The sequence below is a fragment of the Tupaia chinensis genome, unplaced genomic scaffold (assembly GCF_000334495.1).
Source record: "Tupaia chinensis unplaced genomic scaffold, TupChi_1.0 Scaffold141014_1, whole genome shotgun sequence".
NCBI lineage: Eukaryota > Metazoa > Chordata > Mammalia > Scandentia > Tupaiidae > Tupaia > Tupaia belangeri.
The window spans coordinates 51,358-60,596 of record NW_006200881.1 but is presented as its reverse complement, the minus strand read 5'-3'; the positions used below and the strand labels follow the sequence as shown (position 1 = coordinate 60,596).

The following is a 9,239-nucleotide window of genomic DNA, read 5'->3' as shown; positions in this document are numbered from 1 at the left end:
TGAAAGTAGTTAGATTATTTAAGAAATTTTGTGAATCAATAAAATGGGGGGAAAGGAATGGAAAACAACTGTGGACATCTGAGATAGTGTGGGAGGAGGGTGGGGAAATGGCAGAGGGTGAGAAATAGGGGGAAAATATACATATATGTATATATGAAACTAGAAATGGAAAATTATTGATGATAACATGTATGATTAAGTCACTATGCAGCATCTTCTGGATGGAAAATTACATTTTGTATGCTGTGAAATGCTCAGTGAATAAATGTAAATTAATTAATTAAATAAATAAATAAAAATAAAAAGAGGTATACATTGAAGTCTAAGAAATACATACTTCATTAATATTTTTTCAGAGACTCTCAAGTAGCTTTGTATGAAAATTAAGTCCCACATCAGGTGATAGATGGCAAAGATAAGAAGCTAGGCATGACAGATGGATGCAGAGAGGCAATGACATGTCCAAAGCTGGCAAAAATTAAATTTTTGTGTCTGTTTTTGCCCTGGCATTATTTTTTGTGGAGGCCAAAAGCCCCACATCTTTATATCTCCTTTCTAGAAATTAAAATCTGCTTGGAGGGGCAGATGCTCAGGATGGAGAGTTCGAACATAGCTCCTAACTCCACCACATATTTCTTGAGCTGTTTTTTTTTGTTGTTGTTTTTTGGGTTTTTTTTTAACCTTTCCAGGTGAGAAGGGGAATGGTTTGGAGCCAGTAACAGTCGCTGATGTTCAAAAGTTGTTCTTACAGATGCTTACATTTAACATCTTTCAACTACGGGCATTAAAACTCTGTCTAGGCAGCAGCCTGCTAAATTCTGGACTATGAAAGCTTTGACCTGCCTGAGTAAAATGCCGGAGAGAAAGGACAGAGAGGCACATGTGGGTCGCCAATCTGGGACTTTACAGCATCTGACACTATTTTTAGGAACTGCCATTCCACGTATGATAGCCATCTTTGTGTCTGCGCATATTCCTTTAATATGAATTAAAATTATAAAATGAAATAGATTCCTTTTTGTATTTGCTACTTTTCTGATACTGCTATTAAAAAAAAAAAAGTCATTATACAAATTCATTTTAAATAATTCCCTTAACAGAGAGGTCAAGAAAAATTTTCTGAGCATTTCCTTGAGAGACAATTGAGGGCTGATTTATCTGTCCTGGATGGTGCCAGGAATACAGAGGCTGCTTAGTCAAACTTTGTGTAGTGAGTGGTTGTCCCTATTCCAGGGTGTCGGTAACAGGAAAAGAGGCCCCTGTCTGTCTAAAGTGGTTTGGATGCCATTCAACAGATAGATTAATTTAAGGGTTAGACGCCATGATCCTCTGCACTCTCTCTTTTTTTCCCCTTTTATACCAATAACAAACACTTCCCTCCCTTTGATTCTGAGAAATGTCATAGTATAGTGAAAAGATTCTGAACTTCCAATTCAGAAAACTGGAATTTGAATCCTGAGGTTTCCCCTCATTGTCTGTGTGAGTTGAGGAGAATTAATTATTCTAAATTAGATTTTTCATCATAAAATAAAGCCATAGGAAGAAAGAAGTATCAAATGTACAATGTGTAGATGGCAGGGGCTTTTTAAACTATATTTTCTCCCTACTCTCCAGCCCACTCAGGAAGTGCTGAGTGACAGTCAACGGTGGAGAATAGGGCCAGCAAGTGGTGTGGAGGTTTCCACTGGATCCTGGTGGCTTGAAAAACACATGGGTGGGTGCATGTGCGCGTATGCTAAAAATCCCAAAAAGAGAATGGAAGAACAAGGATTGCAGACTGACCACTGCCACCACCACCACCACCCCCAGGTGGGGGGGTTCTCATCCCCTCTTCCCCCTGTCTCTCTCCAGGGAGCACATGTTCCAAAACTTAAGAAAAAGATGGAGGACAATGTAAGTAGTGGAGTAAACAGAAACCAGCTGATATAATTTACACATTCACTCATTTGGTCATCATCCATTCAATTCACGTTGATCAAGGCTGTCATGGTATTGTGCTGAGAGATGGGAATAGAGATGAGTGAGACTTGGACCCTGACCGTCCACTTGCACCACAACCCTGGAGAAAACCAGGGGCAGATGCCTCTCAGAAGTGCCTAAGTGCTGAGCAGATTCAAAGCCAAAGTGGGTCTGAGGCACTGAGACCATTCAAGCTAGTCAGCATCTTCCGAGCCAGCCCTGGCTCTAGGCCCCTCTGTTTCCTGGTAACGACAGACCACTGTTTTCCTGACTGAGAGACAGAGGGTTCCTAAGATGAAAGCAGCTCACACCGCCCTGGCTTACTGAGTAGACTGGAAATGGCTGAGACTTCCTTCTCTTTTGCACATTTCTTTTCAAAAGATTTTGAGGGCAGATAAGATGACCTCAGACTAAAGCTGGAGGGCCTGCTGGGTCTGCATGGAATATATTTGTCTTTTTTTTCTTTTCTTTTCCTTTTTTTTTTTTTTTTTTTTTTTTGGCAGGCTAGGATCTTTAGAAGGACTTATGGGGGAGTGTTCTTTTGCCTATTTCCTTTCAAATGTTTATTTTTTTTTTTTTGAGAGGTTTTCGCTCTAGGGCGCATGCACTCGCCAGAAAAACAGAGAGAGACAGAGAGATAGAAAGCGAGAAATCACCCGCAGGGGGGATGGCCACACCACAATCTCTTCTCCTCCATTCTCCTCTCGGGATCTGGGGCACGCATGCACACGCGCCCGGCGTGAGTTTAAGCCGCCGGGTCCAGGACTTGAACCGCGGTTGACTACGTGGGAGTCCAGTGGCATAGCCATTACGCTAACTGCTAGTCCCAGCAAATGTTTACTTTTGAGTGAATTCATAGGAAAACAAATTGACCGTGCCCCTTTACTCAGGATACTGTAATTGACAGCATTCTTTAAGTTGATTTTAGTCAGAATTTTCTCTTTAGACCAATTAAAATGTAAGTAGAAGTAAACAATCTCATTAATTCTTTATAAAGGAAAAGCTTTCAGGATAGAGATAATAGCCGTTATTGAATGCTTACTGATATACTCATTGCTTTTCTTTATTATTTACCTTGATTCTCAATACAACTGTACTAGGTAGGTATGACAATCTTCATTTTGCATGTAAGTCCTGGACTGGAGAGGTCACTCAGCCAGTAAAGAACAAAACTAGGTCCTATGTGACTCCGAAGACCACAACCTACACGGTGTTTCCAGCCCTGGCATCAGTGCTGTATGATATGAATAAAATATGGTGCAATATATGTGGCACGATTTATAATGCTACCATTACAAAATGCCACAGAAACCCAACCCTGGGAACAAACATCCTCCTATGAAGGCTGCAGAACGCTTCACAGCCATCTCATTTTAGAGGCAAGAAAATGAAGCTCTAGGAGATTGTGACTTGGTCCGGGTGCCAGAGTGGCAAAGTTAAGGCAGAACCAAAGGCTTCAGTCAAAAGTTTTGTACAAATAAGGACATGCCAACCCACTATGCCTCCAAGTGTTAGAGCTGCACAGCAGCTAAAAATAATTTATGGGATAACTAGAAAGTAAAAAGACCAAAGTTTAGCAGTGCTGGAGTAAATTTTTCTCCAAGCCCTTCAGTTTACACACGACTAGTGCCCCCAAATGGCTGTTTCCCCTATCTTGCATCAAACATCAAATTAGAAGTTGAAGTGGTTATGATTGGATGGTGCTCAAAAAGAGTTCATGTGGTGGTTAAAGTGCTGGACTCCCACACGACCGACCCATGGTTCGAGTCCTGGACCTGGTGGCTTGAAAATCATGTTGAGCATGAGGAGAAGGGATTGAGACATGGCCATTCCTCAGGGTGAAAAAGTTTGGGAAGCAGGTGAAACTGCTATGTGGAATGTGGAGAGGTGGCAGACTAATTGCTGTATGCTAATCCAGATGCTTTCTGCACCATCTGAGGTGTCTGAGTGTTGCTTTTATCATGTGTGTTTGTTTGTTTTGAGAGAACCATGTTAAATTATATTCCAGCATGGTAGCATTATGTCACACTTAAAGTGTGACACAAAGGAATGAAGAGATTATGGAAAAATTACTAGATTTTTTTAACAATAAACAAGGTCTAGGTTGCACAACTGAAGTAGGGCAGATTATTGAGACACTGGATTGCAAACTATGTTCATCATGACACAAACTACATCTTCTAGCTCATAGTAAGGCTTTATCACTTTGTTCCACTTCTCAGGTATCTCTTTACAAATGACTAGACACATCTGTGCTGGATAAAAATTGATGCCATGGTAAAATTAGCCTCAGGATCTTCTCCAACTTCTACATCCAATGATGAATAGCCTCATTCCCTGGTACTGTATTTCTCTTGCCTGAAATATCCTGCTATTCCTTCAAAAACAAGATTTAATCCACTTTTTCCTGCAAAGAAAAAAACCAAGTTGACAAAAGAATTCCTGATCAGGAATTCTGTATTGTTCTTAGCATACTTCTATTACTAGGAGTAATTCTTTACTCCTCAATTGCTTTCTTTCCAAGTAGTTGAAAAAGAATATTCAGTTTAAGAAAAAGTTTCAAATCCATTGTTGTCTTTTATTATCATCTTTAAAATGTCATATAATGCCCTTAGAAATTACCCAGCTTGTTACTGTAGCTGGAGAACACTTAGATCTTACTCATCAGCTTGCTGAACTGTACCCTTCTCAGGGACATAGATACCAGCCAAGAACTTTCTTATATCCTTGTTTTTAACTGTCGTGGCTTGCTATATCAAAGCAGCTGAATTTGAAATAAGTTCAATATCATTGCCTTCAAAGATCAATTCATCTTTCTGGGCTTGAGATACATAACAAGCAACACCTGGTCTCATTCGAACCCTCCCAAGAAATTTCAGATTTCAACAAGAGACCCATTCTCCTGAATAATGACGTTGATGGGGAAATGAGCGTACACAGGCCTCATCTTGTAGAGGAAACCCAATGTAACACCCTTGATCACGTTCTGTACGTGACTACAGACAGTGTGAACTGTAGCCAGTTCCATTCTGTTTCCTCACCATTTGTCAATCCCACAGCCTCTTCCTTTTCTTTCTGAGGAGTCTGAGCTCTACATTGATGTGCTTGAAGTCCCTCTGCAGGGTTCCTCTGTGACCCTTCAGAGTGATGTCAGCATTCTCTGGAATGTCGACGCTCTGATTGCTGAGAATGGTCTTCATCCTCACAGTCTTTGTTGCATCACAGAACTACTCCAAAATTTAGCAGCTTAAAACCTTTTTGTTTTGTTCATAATCACATGTTGTATGGATTGGGAATTCAAGCAAAGTATAGCGGGGATGACTTATCTCTGTCCCAAGATATCTGGAGCCTCAACTGAGGTAAGGCAAAAGGTTAATAGCTGACTAGGCATTTCTGTCTCCATGTGGCCTGTTACTTAGGCTTTCTGGCAGCCTGGCAGTCTCAGAGTAGTGGAACTTCTTCCACAAAAGCTCAGGGTTCCAAAAGACAAAGACAGAAACTGCCAGTTCTTTTTAAAAAACTACATTCAGATTACATTGGTCATGACGGTTATGAACCAGCCCAGACTCAAGAGAAGAATAGAACACACCCATGTCTTTGACGGGAAGAGTGTCAAAACATGTGAGGTTGTCTTTCATTCACTGCATATACTATGAGAAGGCAACAATGAAGAAAATAATTTCTGTCCCATTTTCTGTGCTGGTAAAAACTCAGGCTTGACCAGCTCAGCCAGAGGAGATACTAAGAACATTAAGATCTCATCACTTAAAGAATGCAGGAAAACCCAAGCCAACTAAGAGGAAAAGGAAAAAAAAGTAAGACAAGCTGTGTCTTTGGGGCAATATAATACATTAGAGAAAGGTCAAGACAGCTACTAACTTATTATGGGACTGGGGTAGATCCACTCAAAGCCAGAGTATTCATGTTTGTTAATTGGGGATGACCCTGAATATCACTTGGGGCTGGGTTTGAAGGTTAGATAAGAGGACATATTCAGCTGGGCCCCCAAAGAACACTGAAAGCAGAATGTGTGTGAAAAGTATTATGTTTTCTGTAAATAATAGTAAAGGAGTGAGAAATTATGACGGTTAGTGGTAGGAGGTCAAGTAAGAGTGAGATGTTAAGCCAAATCTCATGGGGAGTAACTGGTTAACTCCCACAGAGCTTTCTTCTTCTTCATTTCCATTTCCTTATATCTATCATATATCTATGTATCTCTATCTAATCTATCTATCTATCTATCATCTATCTATATGTTTCATGATAGAGGGGGAAAACGAGAAATATAAGCACTTTCAACAGGTCTCACCCTGTCATCCCTTTCCTCCCTCAGCCAGCCAGAATCATGGGTGCAGACACCACATGTTCAAGTTGACCAGGAAACTGAATTCTCCATCTTTCAATGGAATCTGCCTCATCCAAGAAAAGCATGATCACTGCACCACCACGCTGGCCCCAGCCACAGGGTTTTTGTTTTCCGAAAAAAAGCGTGCAGGTGACAGCACAGGAGAAACAAGGGAGCTGCGGTCTTAATTTCCTTCTAGATGTTTACAATGTCATACCCATAAGTCATTAGGGAAAGGCTGCCCCAGGAAGATCTCAATTCCCAAGCACTTTTAGCTCCCTTGTGGCCAGAAAAGCAGGCTCCAGTATCTTGAGGGCAGCCCTCTAACAGAGAACATGCAGTTTCAGGCAGGAAGATCTGTAGGAAGATCTGTAAGAAGCTGGCGTGCAAGAGAACACTGCTGGGTTGAAGGGGTACGAGCAAGGCACTGTAGCTGAGCTGTGATGTATAGATCAGCCGCTCGTCACTGCGTGTGCCTGTGCTACCCCTAAGTAAACAGAAAAAATTCTTACTTTTTTTGATGCTATTATTGGTGAGTGATATAAATTACTTCATATTCCTCCAAATTCTGAAGAAGAGGATCCTGGAAGAAAATGTAAAGACAATTTATCTCAAACCCAGGGCTCCTTTCAGCTTTGTTAAAGTCCTATGGGACCTATTATCTCTGTCTGTGTCATCTGCTTCACGTCACTGTTTTGATGGAAGGAAGATTCAAAGGCAGGGGTAAGAGAATAGCTTTCCATTTACTCGTCTCCGCTACCAGTCCAACGCTTGTCAGGGTAGTGCATGTCAGTCAAGCAGACTTTATTTGGCCCGAATTGCCTCTGCAGCTTTATCATTACCCTTTAGGTATGGGAGAGGGGGAACACCCCCAGCATCTGATCTCTCTCTACAATCTCCTGGCTCTCTCTGATGACACTGTCCAGAATGCACTTTGGCCCAGTCATCAGGATTTCCGGAACACGAAGCTAACATGTTCAAACAATCTTGTTCTCTTTTTCTCTTTGAACTTCCTTCAGAGCCTTGACTCATGTTACTGGCAGAGAGTTCTTCAGCGTAGCCACCGCTTATGGATCTCACCTAACTCAGGGTAGTCTTTGAAGTTGTCCCTGTCCCTTGTCCTTATCTGTTAAAGGATGGTGTTATGCATTGAATGGTGTCCATGTTACCCCACCTCATCCCACCACAAAATGAAAACATGTTGAAAACCAAACTCCCAGTACCTCAAAATATGACTTTATTTGAAAATAGGGTCTTTATAGAGGTAATCCAGTTAAACTGAGGTTGTTAGGGTGGGTCCTTATCCAATGTAACTGGTGTCCTTATAAAAGGTGGAAATTGGGGCACAGAGAGTCACACACAGGGGAAAGATGATGTGAAGACACAAAGGGAGAGTGTTAGGTGGTAATGAGGCAGAGATCGGAGTAATGCATCTGTAAGCAACTCCAAAGATTCTGAACACTTCCAGAAGCTTAGAAAGAGGCAAGGTAAGATCTTTCCCCTAGAACTGTCCTGTTGACATTTTTTGAGTATATGACTTCCAGAACTGTAAGACAACAAATTCCAATGTTTAAAAAAAAAAAATCACTCAGGACCAGCAGGTGGCATGGTGATTAAGGCGCTGGACACTCCCACATGGCCGACCAGGGTTCAAGTCCTGAATCTGGTGCCTTGCTTTCTCACTTCCTCTCTCTCTCTCTCTGTCTCAACCTCTGTCTCTCTCTGGTCAAATTAAAAAAAAATAAATGAATGAATAAATAAAAATAAAATAATTATTTTTAAAAAATCACTCCATTTGTAGCTCTTTATTATGGCACTCCTAGCAAATAAATATAGCAGGATCACTGAGAACTCTAAAAACTGGCTGGAGAAACTTTGCAAGCTACTTCCCAAGTTCTCTGGACCTCAGAGTCCTTATCTGATACATCTGGAGAATGGGTTTAACAGCTGTAAGTCTCCATGGCGTCTGCCAGATCCCTCCAAAAATGCATCCTATCCCACATGGTTTTCCTCAGTTGATCATACTGATACCCATTAAGTCCTCTCATCGAATATGGGTGCACTCGTGACTCAGGTATAACCAACAGAATGAGGTGGAAACAGCACTACTTGACTAAGGTCAGGACATAGAAGCTTCCACCTTATCTGCTAAACACTTGCTGTAAAGCCCTGAGCCACCATTTTTGAGCCTGACTCTCCTGAGGCTGCCATGCTGGGATGAAGCCCAGATCAGGTGGAAGGGTCACAAGCAGGTACTCCAGCTGACAGTCCCAGCTGTGATCCCAGCAGAGCATCTGCATCCACCACCAGACACGCCAGTGAAGATGTCCCGGATTATTCTAGCTCTCACCTATGACGCTTCTCCTGCCTACGGTTTTCCCAGTTGACACGTCATTTCTGCTGTGTTTGTCCTAAATTCTGAAACCACAGAACCCATGACCATAATAAAATCATTGTGGTTATATGCCTGGGAAAAATTCATTATGCAGAAATAATAACTGGGCCATCCAGTCTCCATGGCGTCTGCCAGATCTTAGTGCTGAAAGTCTAAGAACTGGTCTGCAGTATTCTGAGTAGAGCATGCAGAGCCTCTGGGGAGACCAGGACTGCCTGTAAGTCCTGTGAGGGCCCCTTCTCCTGCCCCTCTTTGCTCTCCTTGTGACGTGCCATGGAGGAAAGCCAGCGGAGTGCTGGCAGTGCTGAGCGGGGTAGCCCTAGCACTGCGCACCAGTTTCTAACTTGTTGCATCTCAGCTCGATTCCACTATCCCATGCTCTACTTTCTGGTGCTGAGGCCAGGACTCTGCAAACTACATTTCAGCTTTTTGAGCTGCTCCCAGAAAGCAAGGCTGGAAAAGGACAAGTTTTGCTTCACTGTGAGCTTCACCTCCGCGAGGCTTCTTCACCCTGGCAGCAGCGCCTGACAATGGCAGTGT

At 42.2% G+C, this 9,239-nt stretch overlaps 1 long non-coding RNA gene across 1 annotated transcript in view; it reads right to left on the bottom strand.

The window, feature by feature from the left end:
• Positions 1-5,074, bottom strand: part of LOC106733191 (uncharacterized) — a 34,473-nt gene extending 29,399 nt beyond the window's left edge. Inside the window, exon 1 of the long non-coding RNA XR_001369378.1 lies at positions 5,001-5,074. This is a non-coding gene — a long non-coding RNA (uncharacterized LOC106733191). The remainder of the gene's footprint in view (positions 1-5,000) is intronic.
• Between the last annotated feature and the right edge of the window lie 4,165 nt (positions 5,075-9,239).